General features: G+C 44.3%; 1 protein-coding gene across 1 annotated transcript in view; it reads right to left on the bottom strand.

Annotated features, from left to right (window-relative positions):
• Positions 1-25,663, bottom strand: part of LCOR (ligand dependent nuclear receptor corepressor) — a 94,032-nt gene that overhangs the window by 37,831 nt on the left and 30,538 nt on the right. The window contains exons 3-4 of the mRNA XM_053310012.1: positions 12,566-12,631; positions 12,074-12,153 (exon numbers count right to left, since the gene is read on the bottom strand). The gene's annotated coding sequence lies outside the window, so the exon portion shown is untranslated. The remainder of the gene's footprint in view (positions 1-12,073; positions 12,154-12,565; positions 12,632-25,663) is intronic.

The raw sequence follows: 25,663 nt of genomic DNA, 5'->3' as shown, positions 1-25,663 counted from the left end.
TTTACCTTTACTGACTGGGGGGGGATCGGGACCCAAAAGATGGTTTAGATCTGCCTATTATGGATGGGGGAGTACTCCTGGACCCAAAGCTCTCCCTGTTTTCTCAGGTTGAGGCAGTAGCCAGGAGTGCTTTTTATCAGCATCGGCTGATATGTCAGTTACATCCATTTCTGGAGGTAAATGACCTTAAAATAGTGGTACATATGTGTAACTTGGGGTTTATTTGTTATTCTGAGACATTATACCAAACTACTGTAAGCACTGCTGATTCTTGTTTGTACATCTGTTTTGAATTCTGGTCTTTGACCGTAAATAAACTTGACTTGACTAGTGGTACATACGCTGGTAACTTCCAGGCTTGACTACTGTAATGCACTCTGTGAGGCTGCCTTTGTACATAGTCCAGAAACTACAACTGGTACAGAATACAGCAGGGTTGTTAGCTTCAATGACGCTGAGGCCATGGGTTCAAAAGGGGCCTCTGTCAGTGCCCCTAGGACTAGTGAAAGGCTCCATTTCTCTGCAGGCTGTCAAACAGGCGGGTATAGATTATTTATTCCTCTGAGCAAGTCCTTACATTTAGGGTGCGTGAAAACAGTCTTGCCATCCCAACCTGTGTGCCGTGAAGACAAAGCGGCCATGTGGACCTTTATTGAAATATTAGCCAATCCCGCCCTCTTCAATGAGGTGAGATAAAGGAGCACGTCCTTAAGCTCAGCCTTTTTAGGTTGAAACTGATGTTCCTGAGCATAGGAGCAAAATCTGCACCACTTAGCATTGTAGTTCTTTCTCGTAGATACCCTACGATACGAGTGTTCAAAAGGATCTTCTTCAGAAGCCTATATTCCAAGCTGTTAGATTTAGTACTGAGAGGTTGGGGTGCAGGATCTGGCCCAGATTCTGTGTAAGTTGATCTTCCCACTTAGGGAGGCATATGTAGGTCCCCTTTGACAGTTTGAGTAGCTGTGTGAACCAGGGCTGGCGAGGCCACTAGGGAGCAATCACGATTGCCCGCGTATGTTCCTGGAGGAGTTTGGCCACAATCCTGGGAAGGAGTGGAGTTGGTGGATATATGTAGAAGAAGCTCCTCACCCATTGAAATTGAAAGGCGTCGCCCTTGGAATGTCTGCCCAGACCCATTCTGGAACAGTAAGCATCGCATTTCTTGTTGTGTTCTGTTGCAAACAGATCCACCTCTGGCCACCCCCAGGTTACGAACAAATCCTGAAGGATCTGTGTGTGTGGTTCCCACTCATGTTGTTGCAGTACAATTTCCCTGCTTAACGAATCCGCCAAGCAGTTTAAGCTCCCCTTGATATGTATCGCTTGTAAGTGGAGTCCTCTCGGGATACACCAATTCCATATCTGCAAGCTTAGGTTGCATAGTGTACGTGACACTGTACCCCCTTGTTTGTTCACATAGGCTATTGCTGTGGTGTTGTCCATCTGTAGCTGGACCACTGTGTTCCGAAGATCGTTTTGAAACGTGAGCAAAGCCCTGTACGCAGCTAGTAGTTCCAGGAAGTTGATATGCATGAGACTCTCTTTCCGATTCCACAGGCCTCGAGCCCTTCTGTCTCCCACGTGGGCTCCCCAGCCCCGCATGGATGCGTCCGTCGTCAGGGTACAAGATGATAATGGATTTTTGAATGGTACCCCCTTCAAGAGATGAGCCTCTCTTGTCCACCAATGTAACGATAGCAAAACCTTTCGTGGCAGTAGTAGCCGTCTGGTCTGCGGATCACGTTTCGGACGAAAAAGACAGAGGAACCAAAGCTGTAAATTGTACATCCTTAACTTCGCATAAGGTACTGTAGTGGTGCATGAAGCCATCAAGCCCAGAAGAACCTGTACTGTCCTCGCCCTCTGTAGCGGTGTCACCTGGAATTTCTGCACTAGGTCGCATATGCGTAGGTACCGCTCCTCTGGCAGATACGCCATCTGCTGCAGCATATCGAGGCACGCTCCAATGGGACTGCAGGCTTCATGCTGGGGTCAGATGAGATTTCTCCAGTTGATCTGGATCCCTAATTCAATTAATAGTGATTTCACAATCTCTGTGTCAGAGATTAATTGCTCCTTGGATTTGGCTGTTATGAGCCAATCGTCGAGGTACAGGTACACCGACAGGCCGAGAACCCTTAGGTGAGCAATAATGACTGCCATGCATTTTGTAAACACTCTTGGTGCCGTCACTAGCCCAAATGGCAGAACATTGTATTGATAGATCTGCGTCCCTAAGGTGAAGCGTAGATACTTCTGGTGGTTTTGCTGAATGCCTACATAGAAGTATGCATCCTTGAGGTCGAGCGTTGCAATCCATTGCTCCTCGTGGAGCAGAGGAAGGATGCTTTGCAACATTGTCATGCAGAATTTTTGTACTTCGATGTATTGATTGAGCCAGCGTAAGTCCATTATTGGACGATTCCCTCCGTCCTTCTTCAGAATCTGAAAGTACCGGGAATAGAATCCCAAATGGCCCTGAGCCCACTGAACTGGTGATATGGCCTCTTTCCGCAGTAATTCCTGCACCTCCTCCCACAAGACAGGAGTATGTGGTGTGAACCAGATGGAATGGAGGGAGCTCCTTGAACTCTATAGCATAACCTGTCAAAACTATTCTTAAAACCCGGTCTGATGTTATGCAGTGCCATGCTTGAGCATAACTGGCCAGTTTGATGGTATTTCCGGCAGGTGACAAGGTGATCTTTCTCCTCACGCTCTTTTTGGTGTTGAATGTCTCGCAGGGAACCGAGGCCGAGATGTTGTCAGTCGGTGGGCTCTGTAATAGATCAAAGCTGCTGCTTCTGTTCCTGGGTCGCTTTATTGCGGCCTTGTTGGTTATTCCTGTTCCGTGGCTGGAACTGTCTTCGACTGTAGCGCTGGTACTGGTGTTTGTAATCTCTTCGTTCCAGTTGGCGATAATAACCCTGCCTCTTTTGATAGGGTTGGTACCTTTGGTATGACTGGTACCGAGTAGAATTAAATTTCTGGTTTGTGAAGGAGCGTGCCGTCAATTTGGATTTTTTCCACTGCTCCATGGTTGTATCTGTGTCATCCGAGAATAGACCTTTTCCTCCAAAAGGCAAAACCTCAATATAGTCTTTCATATCTTGTTGTAGTTCAGTAGCCCTTAACCAGGCATGACGTTTCAAAACAACTGCAGATATTAAAGTACGTGATTCGGACTCCGCTAAGTGCTTTGCGTTAGCCAGTTGCTGTCTTGTTGTAGTAGTTGTACGTAAGAAGGTAGCTTCAAATTTCTTCAGAAATGTTTCGTGATCTAAAGATGCCCATTGGTCATAAAGAAGTTCCCTCAGCGAGTGGGTGTACTTAGCTTGGCAAGCAATAGAGTTCACAATTTTTATTGATAGGCAAGCAGTTGAATAGGTTCGCCTTCCTAATACGTCCAGTTTGCGCCCCTCCTTGTCTGCTGGGGTCGTATGGCGCTTACCCCCTTTAGTGGTCGTAGCACAGTCTATCACCAAGGAGTTTGGTGTGGGATGTCTAATCAAATACTCATTCTCCTCCTCCTGGACACGGTATAAAACTTCTAACCGCTTGGAGGTCGGTGTCGATGTCTGGAGAATTTCCCAAGTGGACTTGGCCGCCCGTGAGATGTGAGGCAACATTGGCAGATACACCGGCTGTAACCCCGTTGCCTTGATCATCATATTATATACTGGATCGTCTAAATCCAGCGTCTTCTGCTTTACATCCAGGCCAAGGACACGGGCCATCTCCGTAATTTGTTGATGGTATCCCTTCATCTCCTCATCTGGAGAAATAGAAGGGATTGCTGCAACATTGTCACTTGGATCAGGAAGTACGGGTTCCTCTAGACCGTTGGGCTCCGTTGTGTCTGATGAGTAGCCATCTGGATCATCATCATCACCTGATGAGGGAGGCAGCGGTGAAGTAGGAGGAACGTTGCCCCCGAACCGTGAAGATGCACCCTCCCCAATAGTGGGAATTGAGTGGTCTAACAGATCCACCTGGAGCGAAACAGACCTTAGAGATGGTGCCTCCTTTTGAGGGAGTTGTGTAGTTTGTAGGCAAAACGACTTCATTTTCCTAATAGTTTTTTCCGGTTCCACTGGCCAATCGGCCTGCAGTGAGATTGTCCTTTGCAAAGTTATAGGAGCGGTAGTTTGCACTGCTGATTCCTTTAACACCCTCGGGGAATGCGTTTCTCCTCTTTCAGAGGAGAACTGGAAGAGAGTGTACTCCTCTGGGGAGATGGTGCAGGTATTGCGCCACCCTCCCTGGGGTAAAAGGCCTGATGTAGGAGTAGAGGGACATGTAAAGGATGGTGTTTTCGGGACTGGAGTGGTGTCTCTGAATCCCTGAAAGGTATATGTGGAGGGTGTAGTCTCTTCTGACTGTAGCATGCGGTGGAGAGTGTCCTCCTCATTAATGCCATGCGTTGGAGGTTGAACCTCACAGTCCATGTCGTGGTCTGGTACTGGCTCAAGTTCATCATCATGGATTATTGCCACTGTCTCATACTGTCTCGTGTCGGTACCGAGGTCGGTCTCGATCGCTGCTTCCTCTGTGTACTCATCCAGTACATAAAGATTCAATTCCACTTCCGATGTCAATATCGTCTTCAACCTCGTAGCCTCTGCTGTAAGCATCGCTGTCCCAGGTATATTTGAGGTCAACTCTGTTTCCGATGTCGAAGCCTCTGTTGTAGCCATCTTCGGCATCAGGGTCATTTTCGACGTCGATGGCTTCACTGGTTTCGACGTCGATGGCTTCACTGGTTTCGATGTCAATGCTGGTTTGTGTCTGGACGTCGATGCCGATTTTGACATCGATGGTGTCGAAGCTGGTTTGTGTCTGGACATCAATGCCAATCTCGACGTCGATGGTTCTGCTGACATGTATCTAGACGTTAATGGAGACTGATTTGGAGTAGGGCAGGCGAAAGTGAGACCGCTCGGCGCAGAGGGCTCTGATAGGTCTGAAGTCCCGTAGAGGAAGGCATGCGTTCGGAGTAGATCATGATCTCTTTTGCCCGATGCTTCTTAAATCTTTTCTCTTTCGGCCCCGTGCTTGGTGTTGAGCCCTTTCATTTCTGAACCGGTAGGGTCCCCTCCGGTTTCTTAAAGGCTTCGGCTGCAGCCGGAGTCAAAACTTTAGAAGTCAAGGAGCTCAATGTCGATCTCTTCGACGTCGAAGCAGCTAGGACGGCGTCTTTATATGACGCGGACTCCGAGACTTTAGACTGCGTCACAACAGGTCTCGAGTCTGAGGCCCCATGATGCTTAAACTGCAATGCCTGCTCCATTAACGCTACTTTAAGGCGAGCCGCTCTGTTCTTCAGAGTCTGCTTATTGAAGGTAGAGCATATGGAGCAACTAGAAATATTATGGGCCTCTCCTAGACAGAATAGACAAATCTCATGCCCATCCGTGGAAGGGATTTTCCCGTGGCAATCGCGGCACCTTTTGAAGGTGGTTTTCTCCCTTGGCATTTCCTTGACTAAACTCATGGTCAGCCAAACAAGTTAGACCTATTTTGGGTCCGAATTGTTTACCAAAGAGAAGTCCATTGCCATTCCGAGTCGTTCGCCAGAGAAAACCGTCATCCGTTCCGAGTTGCTCAGCAGGGAAAAACCGTCGTCTGTTCCGCGTCTTTTATTTTTTATTATTTATTTTATTATTTATATTATTATTATTATTATCAGTTCGTCTTAGCCAAGGGTTGTTCGAAAGGTTAGTCAAAGTCCATGCCAGACGTAGTAACTATTCAGTAATCTCTCTGAGGAGCAAAGTTTCCCGAAGATGTGATCGCTTTGGCGGTCAACAAGAAACTGAGGAAAGGGGACGCCTAACCGCTGTTTAAGGGTACTGCAGCCACATGCTGCCGGTGGTTGGGCATCGTGAGTTGCTAGAGAATTCTATCCGAAATATGGGCTGGGCAGGCGCAGAACCCAGTCCTTATGGATGTTGGAACCACTATCCAGATCTACCCCTTCATAGGTGGCCCTACAAACTATCTTCAACCTGGGCTCCACAAAATCTAGTCTAAATATACACATATATGGGTACTTTACTATTTATAATGCTTATATTCTACTATTCTATTTATGATGCTTATTTTTTTACTATTTATGATGCTTATATTCTTTACTGTTTATGATGCTTATATTATATTATATCCTTCCTCCAAGGAGTTCAGGGCAGTGTACATTCTTCTTCCCCTCACCAATTTTATTCTGACAACAATCCTGCCAGGCAGGTTAAAATGAAAGCAAGTATCTCATCTAAGGTCACCCAGTGAACTTCATAGCTGAGCAGGGAAGGACCTGAATCCAGGTATTCCCAATCAAAGTCCAATACTCTAACCACTACACCACATTGACTCTCAATTGTTCAACTGCATGGGAGTTCTGATTGCAGAAGAAAAAGGAAACTCAGAACCTCATTCTGCCTGTAGCATTTCTGGAGATTCAGGATCTCTGAGTTTAATCTTGTTTATTCCAATGTCTTGTTAATTGAGGCCAGTATCCTATACTCACTTACCTTGGAGTAAGTCTCATTGAACACAATGAGGCTTACTTCCAAGTAGACATGAACAGGATGCTCATGAACCTGTGGGAAAGAAAAAACCTGCAGCATCAAGCCTGGACTCCCCCCCCACCCATATTTTAAAGAGATTTCAGCTTCCCTCCCCCGAAAATCCACACCCAATGAAGGATATAATTACACCATCATAAATCCTTCCTCAATGGGTGTCTCTCCCCTCCCAACACACCAAGCAGAAGCAGCTAGCTCGAAATGGTTCTCTCTCTCTTCCTTGCTCAAACTCCACTGCATCCCAATAAACACAACACTCCCCCAATCTCAAGTAGAGGCAGCCCACAATGGCCTTTTCCTCCTCCTTGCTCACTCCCCAATAGCAGCGCCCATGGGCATAGTGCCCACTAGATAAGCAGGCCCCCAAGCAGACCGCCCCACTGCCCCTGCTCTGCCGCCGCTTATCTGTGCCCCCGTGATGGCGAAGGCAAACACTGTGGCTGGGCTGGGCCTCTCCGGCTGGCCTGCATGTGTGTGTCTCTTTCTCTCGCTGGCCGGTCAAACTGCGCAGGCGTGCAGTTTGGCTAGCTGGCGGGGGGGGGGGGAGGCACGCAGGCCGGCCGGAGAGGCTCATCCCGGACCAGCCACAGCACCCGCCGCCATCACGGGGGCAAAGATAAATGGTGGCAGGGGGGCAAGGGCGGTGGTGGGGAGGAGATATTTGTTGCCTTGCTCCTTACATCTGACATCAGATGCAGGGGGTGTGGCTTAGGGCGCACACGTGCTTTGCATGCATGATTGGGGGAGCCCTAGAAATATTTTGTCCCTGGGCCCCAGGGGTCTCGCTACACCCCTGGTAGCGCCCCCTGGAGCTAGCCATGGTCAATCAGCAAGGGGAAGCTACTGTGGCAGCAGAGGCATAGAAAGAAATAATGAAACAGACTACAGACAGAAACAGACAGAAATAATGAAACAGAGCCGAGGCTTGAGGAAGGGGATGGAAGGAGAGCAGGCAGGACAGAGCCTTGCATACTGGTTGATCTAACAGGACAGAGCCATGTATGTTGTTCTTGGAGGAGCACTGAGAGCAGAGCACATGGAGAAGCAGAACTCAGCCTCTGATGCACACAAACATGCAGGCTCCTCCAGGATCTCAGGGAAGATGAAGGCAGCACTGGTGGGTGGGGGGCAGGTCAAACAAAGCAGGGAGACAGCATCAGGGTTGGGCACAAGGCGGGGCCCTCTAAGAGGGGGGCCTGGGTGCACAGGCCCTTGATACTTCTATGATTTTCTCCAGGTAGGGTTAAGAACCTAAGAACAGCCCTGCTGGATCAGGCACAAGGCCTATCTAGTCCAGCATCTTGTTTCACGCAGTGGCCCACCAGATGCCTCTGGGGAACTCACAGGCAAGAGGTATGTGCATGCCCTCTCTCCTGCTGTTGTTCCCCTGCAACTGGTATTGAGAGGCATCATGCCGCTGAGGCTGGAGGTGGCCCACAGCTACCAGACTAGTAGCAACTGATAGATATGTCCACCATGAATTTGTCTAGGCCCCTTTTAAAGCCATCCAAGCTGGTACTCATCACCACATCCCATGGCAAAGCATTCCACAGATTAATTATGCGCTGTGTGAAAAAGTATTTCCTCTTGTCAGTCCTAAATTTACCAACCTTCAGTGTCATGGGATGACCCCTGGTTTTAGTGTTGTGAGAGCCATTGCAGATGATATACCAGCCCAAACTGGTAAAATGCACTCCTGGCAGAATATCTGCGTCACCAGGGCATGCAGGGACAAAGCCGGGCCTCAAGCTACATACTTGGCCATTCAGGGGAGTACAGCCCCATCTAGAACAAGCAGAAAATCACTCTTTCAATTGGTGTGTTTACCAAACCAGAACACCTCTTGCTTGGATTAAGCTTCAGCTTGTTTACCCTCATCAAGACCAGAACCATTTCCAAACACTAGTTCAGGACATCCACCACTCCCTTGCATTAGCTGGCTTAAATTAAAGGAAGAGCTGGGTATTATCTGAATATTCATTTAGAAATTGAATAGTATGGGAGACAGAATAGAATGTTGCCATGAGGAAGAGCAAAAATCCTCCAGCACCACCTTCTGGGCCCAATTTCCCAGTAGGACCTGAGCCATTACAGAACAGCATTCCCCCCAGGGAAATGTCCCAAAGGGATACCATGGCTATTGATATCATAAACCACTGAGACATCCAGGAGAACCAAGATGGTTGCACTCACTACTCCCATCTTTCTCTGCATAAAGGTCATTCCACCAAGGCAGTTTTCATTCTGAACCCAGAACGGAAGCCAAGCTATAAACGGAGCCAAATAATCTAGAGCATCCAGGATCACCACAGTGCACTCCAACACCTTGCCCAGAAGTGGTAGATTGGAGACTGACCAGTAGTTACTTAGGGCAGCCAGGCGCAGGGTAGGTTTTTAAAGCAAGGGTCTCACCTATTTTTAAAAGGGGGGGCATATTCTGCCTCAAAGATGCTTTAATCACCACCTAAATTTTAATGTGCTTTTAATGTGTTTTTAGCTATAATTTTTAATTTGATGAATGTTAAATGTGTTATATTTTGTGTTTTAATTCTGTACATCGACTAGAAATTTTTATACTAGGTGGTATATAAATTCAATCAATCAATCAATCAAGCCAGGTTCCTAGCCATCTCACAATCCAAGACAAACAAGAGTCAAGAGCACACATGATGGCCTCAAACTTCCAAACAGTCTGTTCATTTCCTCAGGCAACACAACACAACACAATCTGAATGTATCCATCACTATTGGATCAGATGAGACATTGGAACCATCCATCTCTGACTTTGCCATAACAGCATGTAAGTCGGTGCAAATGTGAGCTATTTCAGCAAACTGGAAACAGTGAGCTACCAAATAAACCATCATTTGATCCTCGGGGCCTATGTTTACCTTGTCCTCTCAGCAGCCATTCTTCCTTTTCTGAAAGCCCCCCAGAGCTCCACTGAAAAATATTTATTCCCATGATACAGATGTCAATACATTCCTGTTGAATACAGGAATCCAGATGCATTATATTCCTATTGAATGTAATCTTGCAAACACTGCTCTAGAGAGCAGTTAGTACTCAAATCCTTTTCCTTGGAAGAGGTCACAAGTTCTTGTCTCCCAGTTCCAAATCTCCTAGGCACTGGTCCAAGCAGGAAGGACTGTCATTGCTCTTTTGTTCTTTATTACTTGGTATTTAGAAAGTTCTCATCCCAGTTAATTGGAGTCACTTAAAATGAGCTTGTTAGATACAATGGAAGACAAACTAGGGACCTGCATAGGTGGGTATTACCACAGAGAAGCTTTATTGGCTTGAAAAGGAATTAATTTTCCCCATTTTAATTTACTGTGCTTCAAATATTTATATGAAGGCTTATTACATTTCTACATTGTGATTGTGGGTCATACTAAGTTTGCTGGATGAGCCTCAGTCTGCATGGTGAGGAACTATATTGAATACAAAAAATAATAATTTAGGACTATTACCATGCATGAATGTTGTTGCACAGTTCTCACAAGTGTATGTATGGGAGATTTTAAAAAAATGAAGATGCAAATCACATCCATACATTTCTAGGGACAGCCCAGTTACCCTAGAACAAGGATTCTCAATGCTGGGTCCGCAGATGTTATTTGACTTCAGCTCCCATAATCCCCAGCCAAAGGCAACTGGGCCTGGCGATTATGGGAGTTGAAGTCCAATAACATCTGGGGACCCAACGTTGAGAATCCCTGCCCTAGAACATCCCAGAGTGAATCTGCATCTAATATGCATTGCTGGAAAGCAGACACAAAATGTTAAAGGCAATGCAAAGGAAAAATTACATCAGTTAGTGTAATACTCTGCAGTGCAGTCAAGACCTTGGGTCACAACTGAGTACCAAATAACCAACCCATGAGGGCAGCCCCAATACCTGTTTGAAGGAAAAGGACTGCTAGAAAGACTCCATATATGCAACGAATTATGATAAGTTCTGACATCTGTGAATCAAAATGAGAACTGTATAAACTTCCTTAGAAGGTAGATACAAGCCATTTCCCCTCTATGCTCAGATGCAGATTCTGACAAAGATATCTATTCTCCATTTCGTGCCTCTAGCTTTTCCTCAAATATCTTATTTTCTATTCACTGGTGCTCTTGTCCAAGTGCAACACCATATTATGACTCCATTACCAGAAAGGAATAAGGAATAAGGACCAAAATAATACATAATTTCTTATAAGAAATTATATTACAATTATAATTATAATGTTAGTGTGTGTCACTAATATGTGTGTCACATATTATAATTTAGTGTGTCAGTTTTATACAAATACTAACATTTCACATAATTCCATTCCATCCAAAACTCATTTGTACAATTCAAAAACAAGTTGCAACTTTAGAACTGAACTGAAACAAAATCTTCAATATCTCTAGTATGATCAAGTAAGGGGGCATTGCAAATTCATATCCATATTTCTGAACATTTATGTAATATATATTGCATTTATAAAAGTTATATGCACTGTACCTCACATACAGGACCAGATGCACAACTCTACTATCAGTGAAACATTTATGGATTCAGATTAGATAATGAATTTAGAAAATATATTTTGTATCTGTATGAGGCAACAGCAAGTGCCACAATGTAGAACTATCCCTACATTTAAAATTAGGATCACTTATAGCCAAGCTCTCATCTTAGTTGCCCACAAAGCATTTCTGATCTTTAAAGACCAGAATTAACTTTCCTCTCCACTCAACAATTCAAAAAGTGCAGCCGTAGTGTTCACTGTACACAGTTCAAGCACTACAAAACATCAAGACACTTGTCACTCTGGTAAACATCGGGGACAGAAAGCCATTATAATGCCTTGAGGATTTACTGTAGCTGCAGAAGTGCAGGGGTTATTTAAATAATACAGGGGAAAAACAAAAACAAAGGATTGTGGTGCAGAAAGGGATCTCCACAAAGTGATGACACAGGAAAAAAGAATTTGTACGACAATCACAGACATACGGTAGTAAGGTGTGTGCTATGTTCCTGTATTTAGTTTTTAAAGTTTGTATTAAAAGCTTTATCATATCAAAGACAACAGAAAGCAGTTAACAAATCAAGCACCAAGATAAACACAGACAAAAATTAAGCAAATAATAGTAATGAATTAAAAAAAAAATTACCAGCAGGAAATCAAGACAGTAATTCCTGTGATTTCTACAGAGTGAGCCTCACAGCTGGCAGCCACTGAAGGCATTTAGTGCCTTGTGCCTTCCCATGCAACAGAGAATTTAATTGCCCCCCTGCCACTACAGATTTCTGTAAAAATGAAAACAATTCAGGAAAACCTCTACTGTCCAGTTATCTTGTTTTTTTCACTTTGTCCAGTATCATTTTCACTTTGGGGGAAAGGAATGGAAAACACAGTAGATCCTTATCCCTACTATAACTTTTTCCAAAAATAAAGCCAGGTAGAAATCCAATCCCTGCAAAAGTTGAACACATTTGCATTGTTACCTTCACTTTCTCTCTTCTCAAACAGCAGAACAGACAATTTTCATCAAAAGACCAATCAGACACACCTTCAGGCTCAAAGTCTGTAAATAAATAATAATAATAAATAATATTATTTCACATCCATAAAAACATGATTTACTTATGGCTAAAAGCAAATCCCAAATGTATTACCTATTTCAGAAAGCTCTTGCCATAGTTTAGGAAATACAAATTTCAATGCTGTCATGCTTTTAAATTCCAGTGTTACAAAAGTATATTCTTCGCCCACACACAAAGCTGATTTTTTCCTAAGCAACACCAAAACCACTGCCAGCTATACAGAGATGAAGACATGCTCATTAGTAATTTTAGCCAATATGAAACTAACTGTGAGCATTGCCTGGGGGGAGGGAGAAAGCACAAATCACCAAGGTAACATACGTTTTCTAGAGGCAGAGCAGAGGTTGATTCTGTCATTAGAAATGCAGATCAAGGCAAAAAAAGATTTAATACCTTTAAATAAACTGAGATCTTTTAATAATTCAGGTCCAAACAGCCCTTCTAGAATACTTTCAAATCCTAAAAGCAAAGAGAGAATGGTTAGCTTTCTAGATTATGCATGTTACTGTTAGAATATTGGCAGCAATTCCACATTTATCTGCTCCTAGAACAAATGTTAGCATGCTTTTATGAGGTACTTCAGGACCTCATGGTCCATCATGATAACAAAACTGTTAAAGAGAGAAAGCCTAGAATCTCATTTAGCAACAATCTTTTACAAACTGAATAATTATACTGATGATAATCAAGTAAAATAATTTAAGAGAAAATGGAAAAGGTTTTGTTTCAAAGTGGTTCATTTTATTTTTAAACCCAATCACTGTGGGCTATGAACTCAAATTACGCATATTTTTGCCTCATACTGTGGATCACTTCTCTCAGCAGAATTCACCTTCAAGCTTTAGCATTTCTCAGAAAAAGAACCACTAAGGGATCAAGTAAACAACATAATATAGAATATGTGCATTGTGCATAAACTTGATTGCTACTGATATTTTCTGTCTTTTAAAAGAGTGCTGGGAATTTCTGTTTTAAACCATCACACACACACCCATTATTGCCACAATTTGTAAATGTAAATTCAATGGCTTTTGGCTTCCAGTCAAAGATATGGCACAAAATATTGGGAAATATTAGGAAATAAAAGAATTAAAGGACAATTTTTAGAAGATGATAATGAATTCTACTATGTTCACTGTTCTACTAGAGTTCACTATGAAAAGTAAAATATATATTTGTTTTTATAATACATTTCCTAATTACACCTAATAGTGCTCTGTATGTGCAATATTTGCATTGCAGCAAGAAGGGAGATAAACATTTTCAAAGAAAAATGCAAGGCAACAGTTCTTTCTGAAAATATGTGCAAGACTACCTCATTATTTGTGGAACTGCTATTCACAGTTCCGCATATCCACGGGGTGTCTAGTAGACACCCATTTCCAGTATCTGCAGATATAATAGGATTAAAATCCACATATTCGTGGTTACTAGAGGACCAGAAGTAACCACGGAGGTCACTTCCTCCCTCCATTTTGTCTAAAAGAGCCATTTTGTGGCTTCTTTCTTTCTTTCTTTTTAAATCAGACTCTTCCCGGTGGTTTTTTACCGTTTTGGGAGCCATCTCATCCCTTGGGGGGCATTCCTGGGCACATGGGGGACCTGTCAAACACATCACAGTAAGTTTTGTCCATGTTTGGGGCCTTTCCCCCCACTCCGCCCTAGAACCTAACCCCACTTTCCCCTTAGCCGTAATGCCTTGTTACTCATGGCTCTGTTATTCGCAGTAGTAAGGAAGGAACGGAACCCTTGCGAGTAACGAGGTTCTCCTGTATACACAATTCTGCAGCTTTGGAGTTTTATGGTTCTCACTCTGCAGGAAGCAAGACCAACAACCTAGTAGCATACAGAGGAAAGCCCTACTTTCATTTATTAAGTATGAGCAAAAACCATATTGCAACTTTTGAAACATTATGATCATCAGTTATTGCATGCAAAACCCAAAAGCACTTCTTTAATTTAACCCTACATAGATATGAAAAGTGCAACTGTGGAATGAAGTTGGCAATATGGCAACAAAAGCACACTTGGGTCAATGCTGATTACCTAATGACAGAACTACCTGAATGACAGAACTACAAGCAAAGATGGAAGGAGACAAAGAAATACAGAGAAAAGAAGAACAGAAATAGGGAAGAAAAGCACAAACATGGAGAACAAACAATTAGTAAATATTACAAACCCAAGCACTTTATGATGCAGATGGGCATAAAAGAGCATTAGGAAAGAAAGCTAGCTAGCTCTAGAGGAATACCATCAAATTCTTATGAGCATTAAAAAAAAACAACCACCTTACAGAACGCTGTCACAACCAGGTATGGGAAAACCCATTGCTGAAAAAAATCCCAGAACTCGTTGCTAAAACATTGAAAGGGCTTAATAAACATTGCACTCAAAAACATTTGAACAGATTTATTCCCCCTAAGAAATAGAAAACCACTTACAAAGGCAGGGTTGGTAAGTATCACCTCCTCTTATCCATTCCCTTTCCCAAAATTGTGATTTATTAGAGGAGGCAAAAGGGTGTTGGGTCTATTGCATACAATGTATAGTTAACTCCTAAAATGTCGGAACTTCAATTTTGACTAAGTTGACTAATTTTAGCTCTGTGCAGGACTAGCTTTTAGAATGAAACCTTTTATAATCCTTGTAACAGTAATTGCCAGTGATCCATGTCCCACAGAGTTTGCCATGCATGCAACAGTGTATTCACAATGTCTACCAAGTGCTATACAGCGCCTGGGCAGCATACAATCCTACCTTGCTTAGTTCACTGTTCTCACCAGTGGTAATGCCACTTGGTTTTTATTAATATTAAATATTAGATTTAACAGTTGCATAGCAACAGCAGAAGAGCTTATATGCAATACTCAACATCAAAAAGGCCAAATAAGGAAATAATGAATATATTCAAAAATTATTTTAAGGACCTGGCAGAACAGTTATGCAGCCCAACAAGAACCCAACATGCTACATAAAGCAACATAATAATGAAGGAATATGACATGCCATGTTACACTCAAATCGATTGAGAGTCTAGGAAAAGCATATGTATGCAACAAATCACAGAGATTACCCTAAAAATATCTCGAAAGACAAATTTCTGCCTACTTTTTATTATGATTAAATTTCTCTCTCCACTGTTACTGTCTTTCCCACCTGTTTGACAGATGACATTTTCCTTTAGATATCAAAAGGAAAGAACTAACATGGCATCTTCATTAAGTTCAATACTCATACCTTCATAATCTACCTGAATGTTTGATCACTTATAGCTGCTAATGAACAGCAGTAGTAGAACAGTGACAGGCATGGTAGGAAAAGGGTTGGAACTGTCTTACAATATTTTAATGTTAACATTTCCTACAATATTTCACAATGATTTTTAGGCATAAAAATCAGTCTATGACAGAAGATCATTTGAAAAGGAAGTCAGCTTGCATTCTTCATTCCACAAAGTCAAGAATGTTTAAGACATTTTACTTCTCATCTTTACAATAAATGGGGTATTATTCACCGCAGAATATGTATTCTCTAATAGCACTTCTGGGGGTTTGCTAAAATATTCGTTTGAAAGGAAATAGATTTTAATGCATGTATGCGCATACACACACGCATGCGTGCCACACTCTTGACAAACCACAAGACTAAGCTTTGGTTTTTAAAAAACTTTATAGTACTTTAAAATTAAGTTTGGGTGCCAAGGGGATCTCACCAAATTACTATGGTGGATACAGGATGCATATGTGGGCATGTGTCTGGATAATGAAACATGAAGTTTCCCTCCTTTCTGACAATTTTTTTTTTTAATTGTCAATACACACACTATCTCCTGTAAACTAAACACAAATAAGAGTTCATTTAGCTTTCCTTTGTACTATGTATTCCTTTATCATGCTCATAGCTCAACATACAATCTAGACTGGCATTGGCCATTTAAATTACATCACCACTGATGGCTCATATTCAATGTTATTCACTAATCACAAAAAGCTCTTTCAGAAGAGCTATTGCCTAGCCAGTTATCCCCCACTTGCCCCTATCTTATACCTTTACATTTGGTTCTCCCAGGCTTGTAAACAGCCACTTGTCACCTGTGGAGAGCAAGAATCACCTCCAAGCAAGAATGGACAGGCATTACAGGCAACTGTGCAACTCCTCAGAGGTCTGGTAAGGGTTAGATGTGTGGCACAGGAAAATACTGGATCCCAATCTGCTCTATTATAGGCAGAAAATGGAAGGAGGGAGGAAGCCACTGGGTCCTAGAGTCCACTCTACTGGCTCCTCTACAGCTCCTAGAGTGTTCTCCAGCCACTGAAAAACAGATGCTAGGACCCAGCCTGTGATGTAGGCTGGAAAGGCTTCCACAACGGAAAGTTTTCCTGCATGCTATTTTTCCATGGAATTTTTTTCAATTTCTAAAAATCCACTGTTCCATAAAATTCATTAACAATAATGAATGCCAATGAATGCAAATTAAGCAAACCTGGCAATTTCAAAGTTTTAATTAATGTTTTTCAGACGATTAAGTCCTACTATGGATATTACTTTGAATATGTATCTAGAGCATATTGAGTGAGTTTAGGTTTGATAGAGCAGCCAAAATCCAAACTAACCCTCCACTAGCATACCAGGGTTTTCTTTGTGTGAGGAAGGGGTAATTTTTTGAAATCTCCTTGGCCCTTTGCAGCCATCTGTGCTTCCTGAAACTATCCTGAAAGCCACTTGTGCCTGAAACTCCTGTCCTCCAACCAGCAAAGACAGTTTCAAGAGGCACAGACTGCTGTAGAAGGAAAGGGAGTTAGACAAAAATTACCCCACTCCCTCAAGCAAGCAAAAATCTGAACATTAACCCATCACACATTGGCAAAAGGTTAATCTGGATATCAGTCAGTAATTATTGCATATGTTTCCATTTTCCTCAAAATTTCCAATTTCCTTTTGGAAAACTAGAGAGCTGGTCTTGTGGTAGCAAACATGACTTGTCCCCATAGCTAAGCAGGGTCCTCCCTGGTTGCATATGAAAGGGTGGCTAGAAGTGTGAGCACTGTAAGATATTCCCCTCAGAGGACAGAGCCGCTCTGGGAAGAGCAGAAGGTTCCAAGTTCCCTCACCGGCTTCGTCAAGATAGGGCTGAGAGAGATTCCTGCCTGCAACCTTGGAGAAGCCGCTGCCAGTCTGTGAAGACAATACTGAGCTAGATGGACCGATGGTCTGACTCAGTATATGGCAGCTCCCTATGTTCACTGACCAAACTGACCCATAATCTACCAGTTATAAGAAGAGCTAAAAGGACAATGGGGGGCATTAAAAGGGGCACTGACAGAGAGTTTAGTGACTGTAAACTAAGTAGTCACACTGGTTTAACAGTCTTTTTGGTGGCAGTGGATGGTTAGACTAAGGGCAGCTGCGGCCAAGCCCTCACAAGTGCTGGCAACTATGGGATCCGTAATCAAGTGGCAAACTTTTTGAAGTAGCCAGTTTGTTTTTCCAGTACAGTGAGTACAGGTGGTTTTTGTTTGTTTGTTTGGGGTGGGCGGGGGCTGGCCAGAGGAAGATAGACCAAGAAAATTGCAAAGTACATGTCCATGATCAAGGCAGCTTTGGTGGAGAGATGTCAGTCCAAAAGTCCGTCCTGGGAAGGTAAGAGCGTGGATGAAATGAGTTTTCCTCATCCAGTCTTAGGCAGCAACCAGCCAGGCTTCAAAGAGCCCTATACAATAGAGGCCAGAGTGGGTCCGGTTTAAGGAGAAGGAACTAGAGATGCTGCAACGCAAGTGAGGAAGACGGTCATTTGGAGGAACAGTGTCTCAAGAACCAAGAGGCAGAGCTTTGCTTGGAGGAACAGCACCTTCACTTGCAGGAGGGCCAGATCCAGCAGGAGGAACAGCACAAGCACAAGGAAGAACAGTATCAACACGAGTGAGAAATGCCGCAGCTTCAACAACAGCAGCCTATCAAAGTCACCCCGAAAGACCTAACTGCCTACACCCCTACAGGAGGACAAATTAATAAACAACAACAACATTTTATCATCTTTATTTCGGTCACTGACCAGCTTCATCCAAATACAGCAAAGTTGCAATACAATAAAAGCATACAAGCATTATCCAGGCAATCCTTATTTAGCCTTAATTAAATAATCTCATCTTTAACATATTGTGAAACACAATTTTGTAGCCTTATATGTAACTGATGGATGGATGGATGGATGGATGAATGGATGGATGGATAAATAAATAAATAAATATTATTACTGGACATCACAGGGGCCACAGAAATCACCATCAGCCAATTACAAAAAGCAACTTTACTGGGAACAGCCTATATTCTGTGACGATATCTATAATAATAACAGCAACAATACTGATAATAAAATTCAGCCATCCCAGGTCCTTGGGAAGGACTCGATGTCTGGATAAAACAAACCAGTCAATAACGCCTGACTGTGTAAACAATAATAATAATTAAAACTTTGATAGCCATTCCATAACAAATTTTTCTCTGGGCAGTTCACAACACAGCATTAAAACGCTGAATAAAAATACATAACACACATGAAACCACAACACACAAAGAAAACCAAACACAAAATACAATTTAAAAAAACCACAACAATTTTAAAACTTTTTAAAAGTCAGTTTTAAAAATCAAATTTAAAAGGTCTGCATGAACAGAAAGGTTCACTCCGGCATCTAAAAGAACAAAATAATGATGTCAGGCAAACCTTACTGGGGAGGCTGTTCCTCTCCCTAGCAGCCACCCACCTCACCTCGTTTTGCAGGGGCACTTGGAGCAGGGCCTTCGAAGAACATCTTAAGGTCTGAGTCAGGACATATGGGGCAAGGTAACTCTCAGGTAACCTGGTCCCAAGACATTTAGGGCATTAAAGGTTAAAACCAGCACTCTGAATTAGACCCAAAAACGGTCAACGAGTCAGTGTAACTGACGAAGCACTGACATACTATGATCAAAACACCCAGTTCCAGTTACTGCCATTTGTCGACCATTTTCAAAGACAGCCCCACATACAATGCATCGCAGTAATCGAAGCACGAGGTTACCAGAGCATGAATAACTGTAGCCAAGCTATCTCTATCCAGGTACGGTCGCAGTTGGTGTATCAGCCGAAGCGGATTAAAGGCGCTTTCAGCCACAAAGGCCACTTGAACCTCTAGTTCTGCATGAAAGTTCTGCATGGAATCTCTCCACTCGACCACAGAGGCAATTCTACTCCAGGACTTCCTGGCATCTATCAACCTATCAGAGGCCTACCTCCATGTACCCATCTTGCCCACTCATCGGCGATATCTCAGGTTCTGCTACGACGGCGGGCACTACCAATACAGAGCCCTTCCCTTCAGTCTGTCCATATACCCATTCCTCGACGATCTGCTTTTCCAAGCATCCTCGTTCGATCTAGCCCAGCAGTCGGTACAGTACGCTCTTGTTGGCTCTTGCCTCCCACGGGTTTCTCATGAATCAACAAAAAAAGTAATCTGGTGCCCTCACAAATCATCCACTCAACCGTCTCTCTACCACTAGAATGTCGACGAAGGCTGGACACCCTCATTCGACCTCTGCTACAGGCTGCTTCAGCAGACTCGATGACTCTTGCTCAGCTGTGTGGTTCGATGATTTCCTGCCTCAAGTGCACTCCCTGGGCACACTGGCACTCCCGACCTCTCCAGTAGCCCCTCCTTCCCTTTCAGGAAGACATTATGGTCTGTGTCCACAAGGTGGTCTGCCTGACACCAAAGATCCACCTGTCCCTTCAGTAGTAGTTGTCTCCTGCCATGTTGAAAATTCTCCCTCTCACGACCCCAGAGCAGGTGCTGCTCACCACAGATGCCAGCCTGTCCGGCAGGGGGACACACAGCAATGGCCAATATGTACAGGGTGTCTGGACGCCTCAGGAAGCTGCACACAATACCAACTGGATGGAGCTCCAGGCCATTCGCTTGGCCCTCCTCCATTTCCTCCCAGTGATCCACCGGGCAGACGTCCTAGGCCGCATGGACAATGTGACCGCCAAGTCACATATCAACCGCCAAGGGGGCAGGCAATCTCGAACCCTCGTGGCAGAGACCGACAAGATTTTCCTTTGCGCAAAACAGAACCTCACATCCATAGCAGTGGAACATCTTCAGGGCATGGCGAATATCCAGGCTGACTGGCTCAACCGCTGGACAATAGACCAAGTGGAATGGTCTCTTCACCGGGAAGTGTTTCTCCAAGTGGTGCACCGATTCGGCCAACCTGCGGTGGACCTTTTTGCCTCACCGCTCAATCATCTCCTTCCCAGGTTCTTCTCTCGCTTCCTGTTGCCCTGCACGGAAGCGATGGATGCCTTGACCGCACCATGGCCACCAGGTTTCCTTTATACCTTCCCTCACACTACAGTGATAAGTCGTCTCATCCGAAAGCTTTGCACCAAACGGGCAGAACTCATTCTGATAGCGCCATTCTGGCCTCAGAGGCCGTGGTTCTCTGATCTCCTTCAACTCTCAGTTGTCCAGCCATGGCACCTACCCGCCTACCGGGACCTTCCAGCTCAAGGCCTCCTCCCACACCCAGAACCATAGTGGCTCCAACTAGCCGCTTGGAAATTGAATGCGCGCTATTAGCCCGGAAGGGCTATTCCACTTCTGTCCTAGAGACTATCCTAGCCTCCAGGAGACCTTCTACAAACCACATTTGCCAGACCTTATGGGCAGCCTTTTTAAGATGGGTGCGCAGGAAACATATCTCCCCTTTGTCAGCGAGCATTCCTGACGTCCTTTCCTTCCTGTCTGGGCTCAACATGGGTCTCCGACCCAGCACCCTAAAGCGCCAAACATCAGCCCTTTCGTCAACCCTACACCTCCACTCTGGGTCTTCCTTACACCTTCATCTCCATCTGTGCAGATTCCTTAGAGGAGCATCCAATATGGTTCCTCCTCCTGTCCATAGATTCCCTACCTAGAACTTTATAAGGTCCTCAATGCCCTCACTATGGCTCCCTCTGAGCCTCTGTCAGAGGTTGATCTCCACCATCTCTTGCTTAAGGTCCTCTTCTTGGTGGCCATTACTTCCGCTCGCAGAGTGTCAGAGCTGGGAGTGCTTTCAGCATGGAAGGAATTCTGTGTGTTCCAATCTGATGCTGTCATTTTGAAGTTAGACCCTACCTTCCTCCCTAAAATCCTATCTCCCTTTCACCGCTCGCAAGACATTGTTCTTCCTTCCTTCTGCCCTTTCCCTACCCACCCCAGAATAAAACTGTGGCACTCACCTGACGTGCGACGTGTCCTCCGTATCTATCTATGCAGAACCCGACCATTTAGACATTCAGATTCTCTATTTGTATCATTCCAACAGGCTTCCCTAGGCAATAAAGGTTTCCAGGGCCACTATCTCTTCGTGAATTAAAGCCTGTACCACTGTAGCTTATGAGTCCCTCAATCTTCAACCACCTTTGGGTGTCACTGCACACTCCACCTGGAGTGTGGCCATCTCCGCTGCCTTCACAGCTAATGTGCCCTTGCTTGAGATCTGTAAGGAGGCCACTTGGTCATCCATTACTCCCTTTATCATACACTATAAGATCTCTTCTTTTTCATGATTCTCAGGCAGCCATGGGCCACACCGTCCTCCAACAGGTGGTCTGACTGCATCCTTCTGCTCCCTCTCATGTCTGTTATTAGCTTGGGTATTTCCCAGACTATTTGGAGGATGACCTCCTCGGGCTGTGGAAAAAGAAACAATGGACTTACCATGAAGGGTTATTTTTCACAGCCGAAGAGGTCAACTGGCCCGCCCTTAGATGCTCGTTTTTTCTTGAATATACTGTTGGATAGTTCGGTCCAGGATGGTGTGTTCTTCTGAGTGGAGGCAACTCCTAGAGTTTTAGCTTACCAGTAGTAGGCTTTATTGTACTTTTCTTTTCCCTTATGTCTGTTCTATGCTGCATTAACCCTTTCTGTTTTATGAGAACTCGTCAGACCCGAAACTGGGGCTAGGTCGCCTCCCATGCTCAGGGGCTAGCCATGCCTTCAGTTCTGTTACTGGTCCTGTCTGGAGCATGCTCAGTCCACAACCCAGACTTCTTGAGGATGACCTCCTCAGCTGTGAAAAATAACCCTTCAGAGTAAGTCCAATGTTTCCTTCTCCCACACCAGTTGGAAAAAAGGTTCAGGAGGTGGCAGGTGTAAAAGAAACACATTTCTGTGCGTTTGTAATCTCTAACAGAAAAAAGGTCAGTAACAAGTTCAAATAACCTATTCTGGTAAAGGATAAAACAATGTTTGCAATCCTTGATACAAGTGCTAATGTGTCTCTTATAAGGTCACCTGCTGGAATAGTGCATGGAAGGTATATGGAAATTCAGGGGTTGGGCAGTGGACCTTCTTGAGTACCTATAGCTTATCTGTCATTTGAATGAAGAGGGTGGCGAGGCTTGTGTAAACTGGGAGTAGCTCATCGACACATCCAGTTTGTTCCTGCGATTGTGAGATGAGATGTTTTGGGGCCTGAAGCTGAAATATGTCAGAGGACAAAGGAGCAACAAGAAACCCAAACTCCTTCTCAATGTACTCAAACAAGGGAAACAGATGAGAATGAAAACCTTAACTCTCAGGTGCAAAATGTCTCTGACTTGCTAGTAGGAGTTTCAAATGAGGTATCAAACTCTTGAGTTGCAAAAGGAAAAAGAGGTGTTACCAAATGTGTCAGGGACTAGGTTCATGATGAAACTCTGGAGGAGGTGCAACCAACTGAGTGTTTCAAGCAAGGGGTACTTACTGATCCTGGTTTGGAAACCTTAAGAAAAACTAGATCCCAAGAGGAGAACCCTTTCACAGAGGAAAAGAGAGAACGAGTGGTCTGGAAAAGAGGGGCTGTTTTACAGATTATGGTTGCCTAAGGGCAGGGAACTATCTTGGGAACCTCTCAATTTACTGTACCCCAAAAGCTCAGAAAAAGGTTGCCAGAATTAGCTCATGATGTGCAGCATATATGGGTAAAAACAGAACCATGCAAAGTTTGCTGAACAGTGTCTTTTGGCCTGGGATCTCTCAACAAGTGACTGAGTTCTGCAGGTCCTGTAAAACCTGCCAAAGAGTCAGCAAGGCTGGACAAAAGCCAAAACTCCTCTACTGCCTTTACCTATCATTGGTGAAGTCTTTTTCAGGGTAGGAATGGACATAGTGGGTCCCGTGTAAACAAACCTACTAAAAAGGGGATGGGGAGTACATCTGACTGTATCCTGAAGCAGTCAATTTAGCCTCAATAGAAGCTCCTGTAGTGGCACAGACTTTGCTTAATGTATATTTCCACTTGTGTTTCCCTTCTGAAATTCTGACAAACTTTCTTTCTGAGGAGATAGAGAGTCTCTGGAAGTGCTGTGACATCAAGCACTTAAAAACTATACCACTCTGAAAGTAATAGTCTGGTGGAAAGGTTAAATGCTAACCTGAAGGGGATGATTAAAACATATGTGGACATACAACCTAGTTAACTGGGATGACCATCTGGCACACTTTATGTCTGCATAAAGGGAAGTTTCAAAGAATCCATGGGATTCTCCCCATTTGAGTTAATCTATGGAAAGAGAGTCAGAGGATCTCTGGACTTGGTTAAAGCAAACTGGGAGGGGAAAGCTTTCTGAGTGCAAAACTTCTATAGTGTACTATGTGTTAAAATTCAGAGACAGAATGGAGGAAATCTTTAAAATGGCGCAAGAAAATCTGGCAGGAGCTCACACAACACAGAAGGCCTGGTATGACAAAAATACACATACCAGAGTGTTTGAGGTGGGGGATCAGGTTATGGTTTTCCTCCCTCTAAGGAAAGACAAATTAGAAGCTGCTTGGGAAAGTCCTTGTGTCATCAGGGACCAAATTGATGAATTACTTATGCTGCCAGCTTGGGAAAATCCTCTAGAAAGCCAAGCACTGTGTATGTAAATATGCTGAAGCCATATTAAAGCAGAAATGGGCTAGTTCTAGGGATAACGCCAGGTTGCTTACCGGTAACTTGGGTTCTTCTAGCGGTCATCTGTGCTCTTACACAAATGGGCTTTGCACCTGCGCAGAGACCTCGTCAGAGTTTCCCAAGCTAAATACCAGACTTTGGGTGGTAACCCGGCCCCCACGGTATATAGGCGGCTGTGCAGGCTTCCCTCTCCAGTCTTCTGAGTCTGCAATTCTGAAAGAGACTAGCAGAAAAGACATGAAAAGAGTGGAGGATTAACAGGCGTGTAAGAGCACAGATGACCACTAGAAGAACCCACGTTACAGATAAGCAACCTGTCGTTCTTCAACGTGGTCTCTGTGCTTTACATGAATGGGCACATAGCAAGCTGCACCAGTGCCGTGCTCACCTGGAGGCAGGATCAGGAGAATATGGATTGTAACACTGCCCTGCCGAATGCCGTGTCTTTTCTGGCTTGGACATCTAGGGCGTAGTGTTGAATGAATGAGTGCTTTGAAGCCCACATAGCCGCTTGACAGATAACTTCCAGTGGGATGGACCTGCCAAAGGCAGTGGATGCCACAACTGCCCTTGTTGAATGTGCTCAGATCAAGGGTGGGAGAGGCTTCTTTGAAATCTGATAGGCAAGAGATGGTGCGAACCACCCATCTGGAGATAGTCTGGGCTGACGCCTGTTTGCCCTTATTGGGTCCTGAATGGAGAATGAAGAGGGAGTTTGACACGCGTAGGGAGGAAGTCCGGTCCACGTAGAATGCCAGTGCCCTGTGGGCATCAAGAGAGTGGAGACAACGTTTGGCGTCAGTGGACAGCTCAGGAAAGAATGCAGGTAAGGAGTTGGGTTGGGAGCGATGAAAGAAAGTGACAACCTTACACAGAAAAGTGATGTCAGGTTGGAGTACCACCTTTTCTTTGTGAAAGGTGAGGTAGAGTGCATCTACCCTTAGTGCTCTGAGTTCGCTGACACACCTGGTGGAGGTAAATAGCTGTGAGAAATGCTACTTTGCATGACAGGAGATTTATAGAAATTGTAGCCATAGGTTCAAATGGAGGGTACATCAGGGAGAAGAGTACTAAGGTGAAGTCCCAAGCTGGAGCCATCACCGGTGGATCAGGATAGCGGTGAGTAAGGCCTTTGAGGAAGTGTTTGACTGTCGGGTTCTGGAACCAGGACGGCGTAGAGTCCGGGGAATTAGCTACTATGGCAGCCAGGTGTACTTTTAACGAAGGAAGTTTGAGTCTTGATTCTTTTAGAGAAAGAAGGTAGGAGCAGATATGCTCAACAGAAAGAGAGTGCATAGGGATCTCGCGGTCTGCCAGGAATTTCTGAAAGCGAGTCCATTTATGTGCATATGAAGTGATGGTGGATGGTTTGCGGGCCGCATTGGGTATGCGTTGAAGGTCTACTGGAAGGGTGGAGTGAGGTGCCAGGCCGTGAGGTTCAGGTGCTGGAGATCGAGGTGTAGGAGGCGACCCTCTTATTGGAAGAGTAGATGCGGTAGGCACAGCAGGCGATGGTTGGAT

Source organism: Hemicordylus capensis, chromosome 3 (genome assembly GCF_027244095.1).
Source record: "Hemicordylus capensis ecotype Gifberg chromosome 3, rHemCap1.1.pri, whole genome shotgun sequence".
In the NCBI taxonomy this organism is placed as follows: domain Eukaryota; kingdom Metazoa; phylum Chordata; class Lepidosauria; order Squamata; family Cordylidae; genus Hemicordylus; species Hemicordylus capensis.
The sequence above is the reverse complement of the archived record's forward strand: the minus strand, read 5'-3'. Positions and strand labels throughout refer to the sequence as shown.